This window comes from Aotus nancymaae, unplaced genomic scaffold (genome assembly GCF_030222135.1).
Source record: "Aotus nancymaae isolate 86718 unplaced genomic scaffold, 86718_ANA_hifiasm-v0.15.2.pri h1tg000075l, whole genome shotgun sequence".
Taxonomy (NCBI): Eukaryota; Metazoa; Chordata; class Mammalia; order Primates; family Aotidae; genus Aotus; species Aotus nancymaae.
In genome coordinates this window covers 837,485-858,419 of record NW_026988490.1, presented here as the reverse complement: position 1 = coordinate 858,419, position 20,935 = coordinate 837,485, and the positions used below count along the sequence as shown (strand labels likewise).

The 20,935-nt window shown below is 41.9% G+C and overlaps 1 protein-coding gene, 6 non-coding genes and 1 pseudogene across 23 annotated transcripts in view; all 8 read right to left on the bottom strand.

The window, feature by feature from the left end:
• The window catches only part of LOC105722702 (uncharacterized), an 88,616-nt gene that overhangs the window by 10,002 nt on the left and 57,679 nt on the right, over positions 1–20,935 (bottom strand). For all 17 annotated transcript variants that reach the window (XM_064367779.1, XM_064367778.1, XM_064367782.1 and 14 more), the window contains 12 exons: positions 19,844–19,977; positions 18,002–18,135; positions 15,782–15,922; positions 12,353–12,489; positions 9,700–9,818; positions 6,606–6,717; positions 6,225–6,342; positions 5,338–5,541; positions 4,648–4,759; positions 3,897–4,026; positions 2,630–2,744; positions 323–450 (listed from right to left, as the gene is read on the bottom strand). The gene's annotated coding sequence lies outside the window, so the exon portion shown is untranslated. The remainder of the gene's footprint in view (positions 1–322; positions 451–2,629; positions 2,745–3,896; positions 4,027–4,647; positions 4,760–5,337; positions 5,542–6,224; positions 6,343–6,605; positions 6,718–9,699; positions 9,819–12,352; positions 12,490–15,781; positions 15,923–18,001; positions 18,136–19,843; positions 19,978–20,935) is intronic.
• Positions 3,594–3,676, bottom strand: LOC135271171 (small nucleolar RNA SNORD116; annotated as a pseudogene).
• On the bottom strand, positions 5,909–6,004 carry LOC135271172 (small nucleolar RNA SNORD116). The gene has a single exon (XR_010339275.1). It is a non-coding gene; the product is annotated as a small nucleolar RNA SNORD116 (small nucleolar RNA).
• On the bottom strand, positions 9,380–9,471 carry LOC135271173 (small nucleolar RNA SNORD116). The gene has a single exon (XR_010339276.1). It is a non-coding gene; the product is annotated as a small nucleolar RNA SNORD116 (small nucleolar RNA).
• Positions 15,630–15,721, bottom strand: LOC135271134 (small nucleolar RNA SNORD116). Its single transcript, XR_010339243.1, has one exon. It is a non-coding gene; the product is annotated as a small nucleolar RNA SNORD116 (small nucleolar RNA).
• Positions 17,848–17,939, bottom strand: LOC135271133 (small nucleolar RNA SNORD116). Its single transcript, XR_010339242.1, has one exon. It is a non-coding gene; the product is annotated as a small nucleolar RNA SNORD116 (small nucleolar RNA).
• On the bottom strand, positions 19,694–19,785 carry LOC135271128 (small nucleolar RNA SNORD116). Its single transcript, XR_010339237.1, has one exon. It is a non-coding gene; the product is annotated as a small nucleolar RNA SNORD116 (small nucleolar RNA).
• On the bottom strand, positions 20,825–20,916 carry LOC135271135 (small nucleolar RNA SNORD116). The gene has a single exon (XR_010339244.1). It is a non-coding gene; the product is annotated as a small nucleolar RNA SNORD116 (small nucleolar RNA).

The following is a 20,935-nucleotide window of genomic DNA, read 5'->3' as shown; positions in this document are numbered from 1 at the left end:
CACATTTTGGTCTACATGGAATTGTGGAAATAGAGTAAAAATATGGGAAAATGAGAAGTATACATGTACATTTGTCAAACATGCATAAGAAAGGAGGCTTCATTACATATTTGCATATCAAATGTACTAATTTATTACTCTACTGGGATGTCTCTGATTGTACAAAAATTCTAGGAGAGGAAGAGAGGCCTCCGATAACTCACCAGGTTATTAATGCCTTACACTATTTGAATTAACAGACTTCGTAAAAGCAATTCTGAGTTATTTAATAACACAACAAAAATAATACGGATATTACATGTATTAAAAATTGGAATGTTACCCTTGGAGTGCATTGTTTTGACCTTTCCTGGAGAAAGAAGCTAGTGCAAATGACAAAAACAGTACTTCTTTGGTGTGCAGGTGAGAATTCCAAGTGGCAAAATGTCTTCCACCAACGTCACTTCTGATCTGTAAAGGGGGAAATCAGGGAGTTCGGAAACAAAACACTCTAATGGTATATTTACTAACAAGAGGTTGGTTGTTAGGAATCCACCAGAGATGTTCACTGGACCATCTGTATGACAAGAACAATTAATACTCGGTACTTGAAACATGACTGTGTAGAACTAACCTTTTCTAAAACACTGGTCCCAAAGTTTCCTCAGCATACCCAACACAACACCATTCATTATGACTAGGCTCTCTCCTTACATTCATTAGAAACCCACTGAAGAGATATAAAAGTGGCCAGAAAAATCCACATTTTAAAAGGTTGGAAATTTAATCATTTCATCTCTAGGAATGTTTAAAGTAGCATGTAGCTGAAGACAGTACTTCTGTGCATACAAAATCACTCTCTCAGCTGATGAGAAAAACGAAAAACAAAGAAACTGATTAAATCCTAATGACTGCTTGGCAAGCAAATTAAGTTATACAGTGAAGATTACATATGTAATAGCTATTTTTCAATTTTCATATAGTAGTTTCATTTCATAGAGAAATGAAAAGTGAAAACTTTCTATAAAAGGGACCTTGAGCCTGAGATATATGGCAGATTCTGAGCACTCATCTTTCTGTCACCCGGGGACTCGCCAACCCACAGTATTAAATTACAAAGACCAGCATCACAGCTTGGATTCTGACCATCTCATTGCCCTCGAGAGAGCAAGCATCGTAATGTACGAGATTATTGCAGCTCTGATGCAAGTGTAGGTATAGCTATTTCCTGCACTGTCACATCCCAAGTGCTGACTCCCCAGGGTCTGTTTACTACCAACGTATTTATGTAGCCAACCAAGAATTCAGAGTTGCAATTTCATCTCCAAACTGGGTATCTATAGATCGCTGTCCAATTCAGCTTCTCTAGTGCATGTAAGCTGGTTAGTTTTCCAGTACCACAGACCTTGCTGGGACCACACAGCTGAACAAACTGAACTCTCCTTCCAAATAGTTTGCTTAGGTCAGAAAACTGTGCTGGACCTCATGTTTAGAGAAAGTATTATTTAACTCATTGCTTTCCCAGGTTTTCAACAAGATCAGTTATTACAGTTATCACTGATATATGCAAACTTCTAAACAAGTGCTGTATTGGGATGCAAGATTAAAATAATTCACCAAGACAAAAGTATGCCAAATTGCAGGGTCTTTATTGCCGGCGACCACGGAGGACTCATGCCTCTCAAACCCGCGGCCCCAAAGGGAGGGTGCCAAGACTTTTTATACCCGAAAGACCACCTTGGGAGTGGGGGTGAGGAGCGGGGAGGAGGATGAAAGGGCCTCCGGACATTCTGAGTGCTCGGGGGCTTATTGTCACTTCTAATTGCTACATAAATGATTCACAAAAGTCAGGAAAAACGTTAGTTTACACATGGTTTGGGTACCGGTGGAAATTACAGATCTTAGTTCACAGGGGCCAAGATGAGATTAGCTTGGGCTGCGCATTCTGATAAGCAAAGGCCAGCAATTCTGTCAGTTACTGATGAGAAAGGTAAACAACTTTACCCAGTGGACATTATCCAGAGCAGACTAGCAGTCTTATTTACAGAAACCAAGTCAGCAGTTATTGCAAGGAGAATGGGGCAGTTATTACGACTCATTTTTGGAGACACAGCTTTGTCTTATAAAATGGCATTGCTCAGGTTCTGGCTCCAGGCCAGCTATAGCACACAAGGGGCACTGTTTACCTCAGAAACATGAAAGAAAATGAGCACTATGGAGTATACTTCCCTGGGACACACTGATGCACCCTATTAAGTCATGGAAACCAGCTTCCTACACAGACTCAGGCTCCATGTTGCCCAGCACAGACAGTGCCTTATGGAGTATTACATAATCCCTAAAAAAGGGCAATATTTTAGCGAAAAAATGCTTAGCGACCTGACCTGGCCCGTGAGGATGTTATGTATGGTTAATATCAATTATACTAATATAACTCTACTAGGATGTTTTTGATATTATTGAAAAGGGAAGAAGCAAAAAAAAAACCAAAAGGAAATAAAGGATAATGAAAGCCTTGGATGATTTACCAGATAATTAATGCCTCACGCTGCTATTAACAGATCCTTCACAAAACCAATTATGTACTTGACTACAGAAAAAATTACAAAAGAAGCCATAAAAAGTAAATTTATTCAACCCTGGATGTTACCTTTGGAGTGCATCCTTTTGTTCTGCCCAGGGAATGGAACAGGTAAGAATGCCAAAATCAGTATTTCTTTGGGACAGCAGTGAGAATTCCATGCAATTCCAAAATCACTTCCGTTCTGCAAGGTACAGGGAACATCACAGGAGTTCTGAGACAAAAGCTTCCCAACTGAATGATTCCTGACAACAGTTTGTAATTAATTAGCCACAGTCACTTGACTACCCACATAACTAGAGAATCTGCTTGTTGCTTAGAACAGGGTTAGTATAGAAAATCAGCCCCTGGAGTATTACTAAAATTAAAATCTCTCTTAAAATACACAATGACTCAATGAAGGAATATAGCTGTTAGCCAACAATGTCTACTTAAATTCCTAGAATTAGAAATTTCATAATTTCACATTAAAATATTTAATGAAGCATCTAATTTAATCTATCATCTAATGTTTAGAAAATTGCTTCCTGAGTGACAGGAAAAAGAAAAATATTGTTCTAATCCTTGAAACTGGGTTAGCAAGCAAATTACAGCATGCAATGAGATAATATGAATACAACCTACTCTTCAATTTTTCATATATTTCTTTTAGTGAAAAAGTAAATAATAAGCAAAGACTAAGAATTTCTTTCTAATTGACTATATAATATACCTACACAACCTGATCCTCACTAAGAATATCGTGGCATCTACAAAAATAGTGTGAATGATTCAAGTGCTGGCACAGCCATTTCCACAATGTAAACTCCTCTGATGCTGCTACCCCAGAGCCTGAGTACTAGGTGTCTGAATGCTGCCAGCCATGCTCTTAAATCATTGTCATGTAATCCCCAAAGATACACAGGCCTCTGTACACTTCATTTGCTCTAACATATGTGAGTGAGTTAGTTTTCCAATTCCACAGGCCTTTTTGGTACCAGATGCTGACCAAACTAACATGTTCCACGTGTTTGCCTGGTATGGTCCCTGTGCTGGACCTCAGCTCAAAGAAGTGTCTTGGTCACTAATTTTGTTCAGATTTCCAAGGTTTCCATTTTTTTAAGTCATCATCGATCCAGGCACATTTATAAAAGGGACCTTGAGCCTGAGATATATGGCAGATACTAAGCCCTCATCTTTCTGTCACTCACCAACCCACAGTATTAAATTACAAAGTCCAGCATCACAGTCAGTGAACAGCCCCATGGCTGACTAGCACAACCAGGGTCTCCTTGTCATTAGAGTGTCATGACTTCCCCTAAGAAGAATGTCGGGTGCTTTCAGGAAAAATGCTTACCAATATTAGAATTCCCCCAGCCCTTGAGAATGGGAGGGCAGAATGATTTCCATTACTTTCCTTCATGTCACACCTCAAGTAGAAGGAATAAACTCTTTTATATAAAATCTAGTTCTTGTTCCACATTCACCTTTGAAAATAGAAAAAAATAAAGAAAAATAAAAAGTGTAAATGTACATTTGCAAACCATGCAAATGGTGTATAAATATAACAGGTTTATTATGCACAAGCATATAAAATATACTAAATTATTTCTCCAGTAGGGTGTCCTAATGTTACTAGAAAGCAGAAGTATAAAAATACTAGTAGACAAAGGAGACAGAAACCTCAGATAACTAACCAGATTAGTAGGGCTCACACTGTTTGGATTAACAGACTGCTTGAAAAACCAATTATAATCTTACTTGCTAAAATAGAGTAATAGAAATAACCCAGGAAAAATGCACTTGCTAAAAACTGCAATATTACCTCTGAAGTGCATTGTTCTCATTGCCAGACAAGGAATCTGGTACATGTGACAAAATAAGCAGGTTAGTGGAGCAGCAGTTGTAATTTATAACTCTTGGAAATGTTTTAAATATTATTCAAAGTACAGAGAAGAAGACATATTAAAAATAAAGGAAACTGATGCTTCAGACAGTTCATCAGGTTAATAATTCCTAATAGTCTGTATTAACCTATTATTCACAAAACCAAATGACTGACAGTTTTAAAGATAATAAAAATAAATTTACTAAAAATCAGATACTACCTCAGGAGTGTGTTGTTCTGTCTCTTCCCAAATTAGTTAGCTGGTACAAATGACAAAATTAGCCCTTCACTGGTTCAGTGGTAAAATTCCATCAAACGGTAACTCACCCAATCTACAAAGTGTAGCAGAAATTAGGGAAGTTATGTAAAAAAATTTGTCAAATGGAATATTTAGTTACAAGCAAATATAAGAATTCACACTAGACATTCACTAGACCATCCAATGAATGACAAGAAAAATTATTCTTCCATCTTTGACCACTATAAAATATAAACTTTTTATCTGAGACATTAGTCTCAAAGCTTCCCCGGCATGCCCAATCAGTCATTTACTACAATGAGGATATCTCTTCAAACACAATGGAAACCTTTGAGGATGTATGAATATAGCCAATGAAATCTACGTAAAAAAGAATTTGAAATATAATCTGAGTTTATTTGAGGCAGCACATAGTTGAAGCCAGCAAAACAGTGGTTTGCTTTTTGATAAGAAAAACTAAAATCAAAAAAACAAGTGTTACAATCCTAGTGGCTGAATTGGCAAGAAAATTAAAATACACTAGAATATTCTACATAGAATACCCGTTTTTCAATTTCCATGTAATTGTTTCACTTAATAAAAAGTAAGACCAGGAGCAGTGGCTCACGCCTGTAATCCCAACACTTTGGGAGGCCAAGACGAGCGGATCACCTGAGGTTGAGAGTTGAGACCAGCCTGGTCAACACGGTGAAACTCTGTCTCTGCTAAACATACGAAAATTATTCGGGCATGGTGGCATCCAGGGCTACCTGGGAAGCTGAGGTGGGAGACTCTCTTGAACCTGAGAGGCAAAGGTTGCAGTGAGCCAAGATCATACAACTGCACTCCAGCCTGGACAACAAACTGAGACACTGTCTTAAAAAAAAAAAAAAAGAAAAGGAAAATCTCATCATATCTTTGGATTTGGATGTTGACCCTCTCATTACCCTCAAGAGACTGATCATCAACCAGAAAATTCTGCAAGTTCAGACAAATGTGTGAATGGCTCAAGGACAGGCACAATAATGTCCATGAGTCTCACAATGTCCTGGTTCCCAGGGTCTATGAACTGTTTCTATAAATGCTGCCAAGCAAGTACAGAGTTGCTATGTCAAAAAACAGCTGGACATTTACAGACCTGAGAACAATTCATTTGCTCTAACATAGGTGGGTCAGTTCGTTTTCCAGTACCCCAATCCCTGTGAACTCCCTCCACACATCTCCCTGGCATAGTCCCAGTGCTGGACCTCAGCTCACAGAAGTGGCACAAAAATGATTTGGTCACTCATTTTGTTCAGATTCCAATGAAATCCATTTTTTTAATAGTCATCATCGATCCAGGCACATTTTTAAAAGGGACCTTGAGTCTGAGTTATGTGGCAGACACTGAGCACAGTTGTTGCTCTGGGACCCACTGACCCATGCTATGCAATCATGGAGACCAGCATCACAGTCAATGACTAGCCCACAGCAGACTAGCACTGCCAGGGTCTCATGGTCACCAGAGTGTTATAATTCCCTAAGAGGATATGTTGGTATGCTCAGGACAAAAGGCTTACCAATATTAGAGTTCCCACTGGCCCTTGAGGATGGGAGGGCAGCATTATTCCCCATACTTTCTTTCCTTCTTGTCTTGCCTCAAAGGGAAGGATAAATTCATCCATATGAAACCCAGTTCTGTAGGATGAGAGTATGTATATGAGAATCTGAGAAGTACACATGGACATTTTTTAGCCTCGCATAAGACAGGATGTTTCATATGTTATTCAAAGTAGAGAAAAGCATAAAATCTTTTAAAAACGGAGATTGACACCTAGCTCATCAGAATATTAATGTCTGAAACTTTTGGTATTAACCAACTCTTTATAAACCTAAATTCTTAATTACTTAAAAAAATAAAAAGGTGTCACAAAATAAATTCACTGAAAATTGGATGTTACCTTAGATGTGCATTGGAGTGCTTCCCCACAGCTGTGTTAGCTGGTACAAATGTCAAAATTAGCACTTCACTGGTTTGGCAATGAAATTCCATGGAATTCTATCTTATCCAATCTACAGAGTACAGGGAAAATTAGGAAAGTTGTGAAACAAAATTTGGTTAACGGACTTACTTTGTTACAAGCAGTTACAAGAATTCACATTAGATACTCATTGAACCATCTGTGTAACAAGAACAATTATGCTCACATCTTTGATCGAAATTGTATGGAAATGTTTTCTAAAACATTTGTCCCAAAGTTCCTCCAGCACGTACCCTTCAAAACAACTTTTTTTATTTGAGACGAAGTTTCACTCCTGTTGCCCAAGGTGGAGTGCAATGGTGTGATCTCGGCTCACTCCAACCTCCGCCTCCTGGGTTCAAGTGATTCTCCTGCCTCAGCCTCCTGAGTATCCGGGATTACAGGAATGTGCCACCATGCCCAGCTAATTTTATATTTTTAGTAGAGACAGAATCTCTCCATGTTGGTCAGATTGGTCTCAAACACCTGACCTCAGGTGATCCACCCATCTTGGCCTCCCCAAGTACTGGCTTTACAGGAACGAACCAACGCACCCGGCCACATTACAACTTTTAATTAATTACTACAGTGGTCACCCATGGAGGACATATGGAAGTAGCCAATGAAATTCCTGTAAAAATCCAAGACTTTGAAATACACTCGTATCACTTCTAAAAATGTGTGCTCCAACATGTAGTTGAAACTAGCACTGAGACATGTAACAGCTTGCTTGGTTGATGGAAAAACAAAAAAGAAACAACTGTTTCAGTCCTACTGACTGGGTTGGCAATCGAAAATATACTAAGATTTCATATAAGATATTTATTCTTTAATTTCCATGTAATTATTTCACTTAAAAGAAAATGAGAAGTGACAAAACCCACCATTAAAGAGGTGGGACCAGGCTTCATGTTTCAATAAAAAACACAGGAAGCCTAAGTAGCAATGGGACAGTGTTCTTGACCACCCAGCAGTGCCTCCAGGTCAGCGGAAGAGGCGGGCCTAACCTCCCAGTGTAAACAAAAAGACACAGGAAGCTTACCTGGTAACCTGAAGGAGTCCCTAGAAACCCAGGCCTAGACAGGCAGACAAGCAACCTCATCAAGTAGCTCCCTGAGATCACAGCCAGAAAAATCCACTAAGATGGGAAAAAAACAGCGCAAAAAAGATGAAACCATCAAAGACCAGAACACCTCTTCTCTTTCAAGGGATCACAACTCCTCAACAACACGGGAACCCAACATGACTGAGAAAGAGTGCAACGAACTGACAGAAACAGGCTTCAGAAGGTGGATAATAACAAAATTTTCTGAGCTAAAGGAACATGTTCTAACTCAATGCGAAGAAACCAAAAACCTTGAAAAAAGGTTAGACGAAATGCTAACTAGAATAACCAGCTTAGAGAAGATAAATGACTTGATGGAGTTGAAAAAAACAGCACAAGAACTATGTGAAGCAAACACAAGTTTTAATAGCCGAATCGATCAAGCAGAAGAAAGGATATCAGAGATTGAAGATCAACTCAATGAAATAAAAAGAGAAGGCAAAACAAGAGAAAAAAGAGTGAAAAGAAACGAACAAAGTCTCCAAGAAATATTGGATTATGTGAAAAGACCTAATCTACGCTTGATCGGTGTACCCGAATATGATGGGGAGAATGAATCCAAGCTGGAAAACATGCTCCAGAATATTATCCAGGAGAACTTCCCAAGCCTAGCAAGGCAGTCCAACATTCAAATCCAAGAAATACAGAGAACTCCACAAAGACATTCCTCAGGAAGAGCAACCCCAAGGCACCTAATTGTCAGATGCGCCAGGGTTGAAATGAAGGAAAAAATGCTAAAGGCAGCCAGAGAGAAAGGTCAGGTCACCCACAGACGGAAGCCAATCAGACTCCCAGTGGATCTCTCAGCAGAAACCCTACAAGTCAGAAGAGAGTACCAATATTCAACATGCTTAAAGAAAAAAAAGGGACGAGTTCATTTCCTTTGTAGGGACTTGGATGAATCTGGAAACCATCCTTCTCAGCAAACTGACACAAGAACAGAAAACCAAACACCGCATGTTCTCATTCATAGGCGGGTGCTGAACAATGAGAACACGTGGACTCAGAGAAAGGAGCATCACACACCGGGGGCAGGGGAGGGACAACGGGGGATGAGGAGGGATAACATGGGGAGAAATGCTGCATATAGTCAAAGGGGGAATGGGGCAGCAAACCACCTGGTTATGTATGCACCTATTCAACAACCCTGCATGACCTGCACATGTACCCCAGAATCTAAAGTAAAATATATTTTAAAAAAAAGGAAGAACATCACAAATTAAAAAAAAAAAAAGGAAAATCAGAAGTAAAAATCTGTGATATTTTTGAAAGCTGATATCTCTTTGCCATCAAGTGACACATCATCAAACCAGAACCTTCTGGGCACTCACACAAATGTCTGAATGGCTCGTGGGTTCGCACAATGATTTCCTGTAAATCCCATAATTCCTGTGCTGGCTCCCCAGTGTCTGGTAGTGTGTAAATGCTACCAGCCAAGCACTTGAAGAGTCTTGATCTTACCTTCAACTACATGTTGATAGGTAACTGTCCAATAATTTCCTCTACTGTATGAGAGCTTATTCATTTTCTAATTCCACAGGCCATTTTGGTACCAGTGCTGATCAAACTGAACGACTTCCACGTGTTTGTCTGGCATGGCCCCTGTGCTGGACCTCAGCTCACAGAAGTGGCACAGAAGTGGTTTGGTCACTCATTTTGTTCAGATTCCAATGAGATCCATTTTTAAGTCATCATCGATCCAGGCACATTTATAAAAGGGACCTTGAGCCTGAGACATGTGGCAGACACTGAGCACACAGCTATCTGTCACATTTGGAGACACTGACCCACACTAGTCAATCACATGGAGATCAGCATCACAGTCAATGACCAGCCCATGGCTGACTAGCACAGCCAGGGTCTCATGGTCACTGCAGTGTCATGATGCCCTGAGAGGAGATGGTGGTATTCTCAGGATAAAATGCTTACCAGTATCAAGCATTTTGAGGTTTTGATGTCAGACGTATTCATATTACACTCCATTCTGTCACTTCTTGAGGTAGAAAAAATAACTTTCATATAAAAATCTTTGCTGGTTCCACGCTGAACTACAAAAACAGAGAAAAGGTGAGCAAAGATGTGTAACACAGACATTCATTATTCAAATGGCCTGGGGATGCCCACGCTGTAGGCCTTCTCACATGCATAGCTTCGTTGTTCCCTACATTGAAGAATCCTTTCCCATACTTCATGAGGCTACTGACTGATCAACCCAGGTTAACCCATATGACGGAGCTGCCTAACCTAAGATACTCTCATCATTCTTATGGTCCAGAGTCTCTACCCCCTACATAGCCCGGCATCTCAGAGTAGAGAAAACCCTTCACCATCCCAGGAAGTACCAGTAGGTGCTAGTTGGAAGCCCAGTAACATCAGATAAGCTAAGTGATCAAAATATACCACCTCAGATCTGATAGCTATGTTGCCTGCAAAGAAACATGGCCTACAAAAGCAGGACAGGAATTAAACCTAAACGGGGAACATGCCTGCTAAAATAAAACATTTGAATAGATTAAGATTCCGCCAACTTAAAAAGGAAGAAAATGCAGGATAAACTAAAACATCACCCATCTAATGAGAACTGGAAAAATCACAATTGGAAGGAAAATCATAAGGAGGATAAGAAAAGACAGTTAACCAAGCCAACCTCAAGATTAATCAAATGTTGTGGTTATTGGGTAAGAAGTTAAACACAGTCATGGTAAAAATGCTTTGGCAATTAATCATTAAGCTTCTTGAAAAAAAGTAAAAACTAGAAATCTCAGAGAGGTAGAAGTTTTTTTTTTTTATTAAAAGAAGAACCAAGTGACAAAATAGAACTGAAAAATTAAAAAATAATAGAGTAGTAATTTAGCATAGAACAATGAAATTTAGCTAATTTGGACCTGAAAGAAAATACTCTGAAAAGAAAGTGTTAACACAGTTTCATGGACCTGTGTGTGACACAGGACGTCAGTTGAAAATAATTATAATGTTCTTTTTTTTTTTTTTTTGGGAAACAGAGTCTCTGTCAGCCAGGCTGGGGTGCAGTGACGCGATATTAGCTTGCTGCAACCTTCATCTTCCAGGTTCAGGTGATTCTCTTGCCTCAGCCTCCTGAGTAAATGGGACTACAGGTGCATGACAACATATCTGGCTAATTTTTGTATTTTTGGTAGAGATGGGGTTTTGCCATGTTTGGCCAGGCTGGTCTCAAACTGCTGACCTCGGGTTATCCACCTGCTTCAGAGGCTGAGGCAGGAGAATCACTTAAACCTGGGAGGTCAAGGTTGTAATGAGCCAAGATTGCATCACTGCAGTACAGCCTGGGAGACAGAGCGAGACTCTATCTCAAAAAAATATATAATTATTTTCAATGTCAGCTCTCTGTGTCACACACAGGTTCAAGAGGCTATGTTCATTTTCTTTCAGAGTATTTTTCAGAGTAAGACTCCCTCTCAAAAAAAAAAACAACAAAGTAGTAAAAGAAGGTGTGATGAAAATGTCACACAAAATAGGGGATACCAATAAAAAGATAGGAATTTTTTAAAAGAATCAAATGAAAATGTTATCTATAAGAAACTAAGGACAGAGGTTAAAAATTAAAAGAAGAGGAAGACATACAGGTAGAATCAAAAGGCTAACATGTTTACATTAATTACCAGGCAAAACAGCCTTTAAAACAATATATCAGGAATTAAGAGAGAGACTACAAAAGAATCTAAGTAACTGATCACGAAAACATAACAATACTACATATGTATGTACATAAAACAAGATCTACAAAATATACAAAGCAGAAACTAATAAAATTAAAAGAGCAAATAGGAATTAGATAACATCAACATCACAATCACCCAATTTGATTTTTTTTGGTGGGGGACAGAGTCTTGCTCTGTCACTCAGGCAATCTCCCCCTCCTAGGTTCAGGCGATTCTCCTGAGTCTCCTGCCTCAGCCTCCCAAATAGCTGGGATTACAGGCGTCTGCCACCAGGACTGGCTAATTTTTTGTATTTTTAGCAGAGACAGGGTTTCACCATGTTGGCCAGGCTGGTCTTGAACTCCTGACCTCAAGTGATCCACCTGCTTTGGCCTCCCAAAGTGCTGGGATTATAGGTGTAAGCCACCACACCTGGCCCCAATTTGATTTTCTTGGCAATAAAGGAGCCATACAAACTAACAGAAGAATGCGTACTCTTTTATTATGCACGTGAGAGCATTAATAAAGACAGACTTATTGGGGACAAAAACGATAATGTTACTAAAGTTAAACTAATTGCATTTTTATCAAATATCTAATATGGCCATCACAATATAAATCAGTAAAACCCCTGAAAATACAATAATACTGAAAGTAAAACAATGCATTCTAAATAACTCCTAGGTTGGTGAAGATTTCACAAGGGAAATTAGAGAACACTTGGAAAGGAAATAAAATAAACACAACATAAAAACATTTGTTGTTTCCATGTAGATACTCTGCTAGCACTAGTAAAAGAAAGCCACAAAGAAAATTCACATGCCATGAAGAACATAATCAAAACTTCCTTCTGCATCTAGAAACACATTTTAGGACACATTTTAGAAAAAAAGAATACTTACAAACATGAGCAGTCCAGTTGCTTCTTACCAGCTTGATGGTTTATTTATCCAAAGCACGCTCTCACATCTTGAAGTGTGAATGAAAACATAAATCTTCTTTAAATCCATATTTGCATGAGTTTTCATGGCAACTACACCTGTGAAGGGTACAGGAAGCACATGCCCTCTTAATTATGGATGCAGGCATTGGTCAACAATCACGAAGCCATGTTGTTTTGTATAATACACGTTGCACCTTTAACTGAATTAATAACATTTAAAATAGAAAGTTTTCACTTCACTTGGAAAAAACCTTCAGTGTAAAATTCTCTGATTTCAATCTCAGCAAACATGCAGAGTATCAATCCATTTCAAAAAAAGCTCACACCTGTAATCCTAGCACTGTGGGAGGCTGAGGCAGAAGAATCACTTGAAGCCAGGAGTTCAAGATCACCCTTGACAACAAAAAGAGACACTGTCTGTACAAAATTTTTTTTTGAAAATTTATCCAGGCATAGTGGCCTGTGCCTGTAGTTCCAGCTATGCAGAAGGCTAAGGAGGGAGCACAGCTTGGACCCAGGAGTTTGAGACTGTAGTGAGCTGTAATTCCTAAAAGACATTGTTTCTCATGGGTGCTCCCTGACAGTTTGTATACATTCTTTCTCACAATAGATCTGACACGAACATCCACCTCATGTCTTGGAGCTATCAAAGTGGAATGCACTGGACCAATGAAAATTACCAGACAATAAAATTTCTGCAAAAACCATGCAGCACCTCCAGGACACCAGGCAGGAATAGTGGCAATTCAACTGGAGTGGAAAAGCCTGACTCAAATTACTTAACTGTTCACCACCATTTAGCCAAAGTGCACTTCACAGGTACACTGGCCAGTCCAAAGTATAATGGTAAAGTTGCATGCAGAACACTGCAAAATAACTATCTTGAAGTACGTGGGCACTTTTGCTTTCCCCTTTCACTATCACAATAAGCAAATAGAAGGTGTCAGAGGAAAACTTTCACATGCACCTGTTTCTGTGAGTACCATCATCACTCCTGGCATAGAAGAACCTGGAAAGCAAATACAAATCCTACTGAAATTGCCACTACTAGAGTGGTGAAAAGCCAAAGACCTTCACTAGTGCTCAAACTGTGTACTCTGAGGAACCAAAACACTATGTGTCACAACATGTTATTTCTAGATGTCACTCCAAACTGATTAACCTTGTCATTAAAACAAACAGAACACCAACTAAAAATCAGGGAGGCTTTGATGCACTGGCAGTCATGTATTTTTTGGAGACAGAGTCTTGCTCTGTCACCCAGGCTGGAGCGTAGTGGTGTAATCTCAGCTCACTGCAGCCTCTACCTCCTGGGTTCAAGCAATTCTCCTGCCTCAGCCTCCTGAGTAGCTGGAACTACAGGTGTGTACGGCCACACCTGGCTAATTTTTGTAGTTTTAGTAGAGATGGGGTTTCTCATATTGGCCAGGATGGTCTTGATCTCCTGACCTCATGATTCATCTGCCGTGGCCTCCCAAAGTGCTGAGATTACAGGCATGAGCCACCATGCCCAGCCGGCAGTCACGGATTTTACATTGGAAATTAAATCTCATATTTTGCTCACTGAAATGTGCTGAACACAAATGATAAATCAAACCATCACAAGAGTGCGTGTGAGATAGCTATACAGGTGAAAACAAGAATTTTCTCTCCCAGAATACCTGCACACAAACAAGTATGGTAGGATAGAAGTCAGTCTAGACATGAAACACTGCACCCAGAATTAGCTGTGAAAGGCAAGGCTGCACCAATGGTTTACCTACGCCTCTCTGGAAAACACAACCATCCTGGAAACTGAAGCATGTCTTCTAGGCTCCATTTTCAGACACTTTAACATAACCCATAGAAAAACTTTGAAAAGCTACAGAAAAATAAGCCAACCAACAACAGATAGAGCCAACTAAGTATTCTACAAATAATGAGCATAACTGGAAATTCTTCTGGCTTTACCAGTACAATCTTTTGGGTTATCCCTCCAGAGATAATAAAAAATGAGTGCTGAAATACTTTGTGACTTGAGTGTGAGAGAAAATGACATCATTGAGTACAGTCACACAAACACTAACCCCAGTTCAAGTAACACCTATCACTGACATGCACATTTGGTCCCTTACTAAAATACGAGGAAGCCATGTTGCAAACTATGTTTGTGTATCTTCTAAAGTCAGAAGAGGGAAAAAGCATGAAGATATATTATAACGCCAATAGTACAGGAAAATGACAAGTCTTCTATGCAACTCCATATGGGATCTATCTGCGCTGGAAGCATTATCAAATCAAAGTCCACATTTAAATAGAAAAGGTATATGCACAAACAAAAATAAAATGTGAAATTTCTGGCAGGATCCTCCTGGTGCCAGGAGGGGGACCATGCTTTTTCTGTTATTCTGACCAGTGCTGAGTACAGCTGTACAAGTTAGAAGAGTAATGACAAGCAGAGTCATGCGCTCCTCCGCCACTGTGCTAGTTATTGATGTGGTTGGTAAAACGGAAGATGGAGGGGCTCTGCAGAGAGATGCCTGAGGAGCCCACAGCCACAGTCATCCAAACTGGGGAGTCTTCTGTGGCTGCAGAAGCAGCGACTCCAAGTCCCACCTGCTGGAGTCAGGAATGAGGAAAATCAGGCAGAGCCACTTTCCTCTAACTAGCTGGGGCTCCAGGTGGCCTGTGGTGGCAGCAGTGGCAAAAGCCAGTCAGGCTCCACCTGGCAAGGCGAAGGGGCAGCAGAAGTGGGAGATACGGTCTGGAGCACAGGTCGGGCCAGGTGGAGCGTGCTTCACGTGCTTATGCAGGCATTCACCTTGGAGGACCGAAAAAGGGTCTTTCAGGTTCTCTCCAGTGAATATATGCACACCCTACTATTTACTATGGTTTATGGCCAGTAGCCTGGCCATCTTGGGTGATATGCCTAGCATTCACTGGGAACATTATGTGGACAATATTCTAGTAAATTCCACAAATTTAAGTCTTCTGAAGAACCCAACCTCCTCTAAGGGATGAGGGACTACAGACCTAGAACAAGACAAACAGAGACGGGCTGCCAGCTAACTCTTCCTGTTCCACCTGCACATTCACTTGCTCCTGCATACAGTATGTGTGCTACCCTGCCCTCACAGAGAGAAGTCCGCCACACAAGGAATCTCCTGTGCACAGGAGCCTGGACAAACCCCCTGATGCAACCGCATCAACGAATGGAATTGTCCCTTTTTATCAACCCGCTGTTGGAGCAACGTGCTGGACCTCAGCTCGACGAGGATGACGGTATAGAGTTTTCACTCATTTTGTTCAGCTTTCCAAGGAATGCATGTATAAAAGTCATCATTGATCCACGCACAGTCTTTGTACCTGCAAAGATGGGATATCAGGATTTTGGGAAATGGACATTTACCATCCTCAGGGATCCAGCAGCACCTGGAGAAGCCCACGCCGCATGTGCCACACATAGCCTGGGGCTCCCTGCCATCTCCAGGAATCTCCCATGACAAAGATCATCCATCACAGCCTCTGGCCTTCTTCGATGCCAGACCACCTAGGAATTAGAGGCAAAACAGGTATGTTTGAGAAAGGGAAACAGGTACACAGGTTTCAAGGGCCACATCATTCATTCCGCTGCGGTTCATCCTGTATCCTTCCCACAAGCTACTACAGAAGGAACCAGAAGCACTATAATTGGTGGGTGTGGTCTGGTTGAGTAATACCCAAGTTTTGCTGGCAGCCATAAATGACAAGATACAAACAAACCCACTGCTTCAGGCAATTTAAAAAAAACTACAAACCTCTGCAGGTCTGCATTGCTCGTGACTAAGGACTGGTATTCCAAGAACCTTTGCCAGTAATCAAAGAACATGTTTCAAAGGCTCACTGATCCAAGATTGGGCAGAAAAGCAGAATAAGACCCGGGAACTTAATCTGCGCTACAAACCACAGGAAGTAGAATTTATAGAGAAGAAAAACGCTCTGTTGAAGAAACAAATTAATCTCTTGAGAGAAATCCTTGCACTTAGAACCTGAATGATGGCTTCACGGAAACTCTACATGGCATGCGTAACAGAAAAGTTGGCCTGTGAATATCTGCTGGGCATAAAGAGTCTAATGGGAGCCTTGCAGATATAGAAAATTACCCAACACTGCCTTAATACTGGACCCAAGTCCACATGAGATACTCTAATTTTGTGCTCTCCCTGTCACACAACACCTGGGCAGTGAATCCTGCAGTAAGATTTAGACAGAAAACTGCCTTTGCCCTTAGGCAGGAGGTCAACACTACTCCAAACCTGACCTCTAATGTCCTTCTTGTTACAGGGCCCCAAAAGATGTATCCACAATGGCCAGACAGTGCCCCCCAAACAATGGAAATTCTAGTAGACATGGATAGCAGAATGACCCAGACTTAGCACTGCAGAGAGTTCAAGTACAACTACAAGGACACAAAATATCTAAAAAAGACCTCCTGGAAAAGCTTCCAGATCACTGAGATTAGTGCAGGACGAAGAGACTAACACCAGACTCAATATGAAGGAGAGAACAGGGCCACCTATGTACATAAACATATTTTGGTTTTGCTGCTGTTCACTTGAGCTACCACCCATACACTGTTAAATCACCACACGTAATGTTTGGATAACCACAACTTTTTTTTCTGATATTGACCCAAAAGACTCCAATAAAATGTCCCTTGGAGAAAAACATGTAACTGGGGATATAAGAAAGACTGTCAGGAAACAAAAGCAGTCTGCTGAAAAGCCCTCCCATGTAGACGTCGGATCACACTCCATTCCCAGCACCCTAAGGCCAACATGGCATTTGTGATGTAAGGTACACACCATGTGAAACAGAATCATAAATGTTGGTTGACCATCCCTGTGTTAGGGTACCAGGTCAATACATACACGGTGCTTTCTTATTCCCACCTGCAGTACTCATCACCAGCCATAGGATCTCAGTTTCTCTCTGGGGACACACAAATCACAAATGGAGCCAACCTACAGAGTACTTTCCAGAAAGAAAATCACGATCAGCCACCTCCTCACAACTGACTACGCTACAAAAACACCATGGGCACTAAAAAGTCCTCAGCCATGAAAAAAACACGAGCCAAAGAACAGCAAAGGTGTGGCCTTGAGCTCTCTTCCCAACCACAAGGACCTGTCTACCTCCAGGGAACAAGGGAACCCAGAGCCAGGACTCAAGGACAAACCTGGCCACACAGAAGTGGGTTACTGGCTAACTATTCCGTGCCACCTGCAAGTTGACGTAGTCCTGCAGACAGTGTACGTGCTACCCCAGCCTCACAGAGAGAAGTCCTTCACACAAGGAATCTCCTCCATGCAGGAGCACCAACTGCCCTGTGACTCCCTTTGATCCAAAGTAGACCTGGATGGATGGTTTACTGCAACCCACAACAACAAATCAAAGTTGTCCCTCCCACTCTAGCCCCTGTTGGAGCAGTGTGCTGGACCTCAGTTCGATGAGGATGACGGTATAGAGTTTTCACTCATTTTGTTCAGCTTTCCAAGGAATGCAGGTATTGAGGTCATCATCGATCCACACACAGTCTTTATCCCTGCAAAGAAGGAACATCAGGGGCTTTTGGAAAATCGACATTTACCAGCCTGAGGGATCCACCAGCATCCAAAGGAGACCACATTCCACATGTCAAGGGGCTCCCTACTATCTCTAGGGATCTCCCAAGATGAAGACTGTCCCTCGTGGCCACTGGCCTTCCTTCCATGGCCATAACACCTGGGAAGTGTAGAGGAAAAACAGGTGTGCTTCAGAAAGGCAGGCAGGTACACACGTCAAAAGGACCATGCATTTGACTCACTGTGGTGTGTCCCATACGTACTTCCCACAGGCTACTCCTCTTTTGACATGGGTATATGGGTCCACCCAGGAACGAACATACCAGGCATGTGTTAGTTTTGAAGGTACCATCAAGCTACAGAGCCCAAAGTGTAAGAACTCTTTCAACACCATCCATTTGCCACCACTGACTCAAAAGCCATTCTCTTCATCATCAGAGAAGACACAAACCATAGGGCTATTTAATTGAGGAGAGTTTTGGGGAAAAACTCTCCTAGCACAAAAGGCAATTTTCCTTCAGTCTTGAAGAATTTTCACCCTAGGCTGCTTTAACACTTTTCACATTGAGAAAAACATTTAGTAACAACTCAAAGTCTACCCCAGTGTCTTCCTTACAGGTGCAGCTCAGGGACCCCGAGGAGTACCAGACACACTCAATCCCACAGGGCTTCTGAGGCACTGTGGCTGAGACCACCATACATTTTAAGGCACTTGCCTGTGAACATGGCCACGCAGTTCGAAACCTACGCATCACTGCCTGTGGACACTACACAGCCCCGTCCTACAACAAGAAGACTATTTAACAAAGAAGACTGCTGGGAAGAATTAGGAGGAATTAGAATAGCCTAACATCACGAGCCACTAAGGTATTTAAGCACAGAGACCATCCTGGACCACATTTCCGAGTAGAGGTCACCAGGATATGGGAAGACACTCTCTCATAATTAGGCATGCTGACTGCATCGAGGTGCCTGAGGGGTTCAGAGGCAAAGTATTCCCAACCTAGGATGGGTAGAAACCCTGGGTCGATATAAGCTCAAATGCCTGAGAGATACAAGCATCTCTTTGGAAGGTGTGAACACAGACCTTCCAAACCAAGTCAGTCTGATGAGTTGCAGAAGGATGTGGACCTGCAATCACATTCCTGTCCCAGCACCCTGAGGTCATGATGAAATAAAACATGGGTACCCTACAATGCCCAAAAGAGGCTCACAGTTGTTACTCCACAACCCACATGGAATGCTGTCCAGTAAATGCACATGCAGACCTCTTCCCTTCCCACTGCCAGGAGCCCTCAGGGCCGCGATACTTCGGTTTCCTGCTATGGACATACAAGTTCAACATGGATACCCTCTCTGGGCTCCTCTTCAGAAAGCAGATTAGCATCACCATCCTCCTGAAGACTGCCTGCCCCGGATGCTACCCAAACACCATGGGAACTCCCAAGTCTCCCAAGGAGGATGAAAGTGCACTGTAGAAGTGCCCAAGAGTATTTTGCTGTCTTCCTCTGGGGAGTGCAGAAGCCAAGGGGTGTGAATCAAGGACACACATAGCAGCACAGAGGGAAGTGCTTCCACCAAGCGAGTCTCAACCACAAAAGTCCAAAATGCCCCGCTACTCCACTTCCTGCAAAGATGACCCTGTCCCAAGCGTTGATGCAGCCCGTGTCAACACATGGATGTTGTCCCTCTCTCTAGCCTATGATGAGCAGTGTGCTGGACCTCAGTTCGACGAGGATGACGGTATAGAGTTTTCACTCATTTTGTTCAGCTTTCCAAGGAATGTATATATGGAAGTCATCATCGATCCACACACTCTGCCTGCACAAATGAGGAAACTCAGCACGCTTTAGGAAGGAATCACTTACATTCAGGAGGGATCTGACAGGCTCTGAAGGAGCCTACACCACATATGTCCCGGGACTTCCTGTCGTCTCCAAGGATCGTGTAAGATGACAATGATCCCTTGCTGACACAAGCCTGCTGTTTAAGCCAACACCACCTGCAAAGGCAGAGGAAACACAGGTGTGCTTCAGAGAGGCAGACATGTGCACAGTCATGATGGCCATGTTATCCAGTCCCCTGAGATACACCTGCTATCTGCCTATCTCTGGCCTCCCCTGTTCATGGACGTAGAAATGCATGGATATGGAGAAGCTCGTCTGGGGGTCGGGTGCCTTCAGAGCACATCATCCCACTAAAGAGCATGTTTACCATTCTTTTCAACATCGTTGCTTCAATATCTGCAATGAGGCACAAAAGCCTTGGGACCCTGGACACCTAATGAGGATGGCTTTAACCTACATTGGGTTTAGGATAAGCCAGACACTCCTTGGGTATAGGAACAAACTTGGAGCAAGGAACTCACTTATTCATGTAATATGCATGAACCCCAAACATATGGGATACAAAAGGGCACAGGAACAGAGTCTATGCCCTGTGACCAAAACTCTAATGTCCTCAACCAAGGACAAAGTCAGCCAACAAATGATAAAGATGTGACCTTGACCTCTCCTCCCAACCAAATAGATCTGTCTTCTGTCAGGGGACCTGGGAACCCATAGCAAGGACTCAAGGACGCACTGGCGATCACAGACAGGCTACCAGCTAACACTTCCTAGGACACATGGACAACAACCTAGTGCTGCAGACAGTGCACGTGTTACCCACCGTCGCTGACAAAGTCCTTCAAACAAGAAATTTCCTATACATGGGAGGCACCACTCTCCTGTGACCCCATTCACCCATAAAAAAGCCCATCCTAAGCCTGAACAGACCCCTTGGTGTAACTCATGTCAACAAATGGATATTGGCTCTCTCTGTCTAGCCCCTGTTGGGAGTAATGTGCTGGACCTCAGTTCGACGAGGATGACGGTATAGAGTTTTCCCTCATTTTGTTCAGCTTTCCAAGGAATGTATATATGGAAGTCATCATCAATCCATGCACATTATTCATGCCT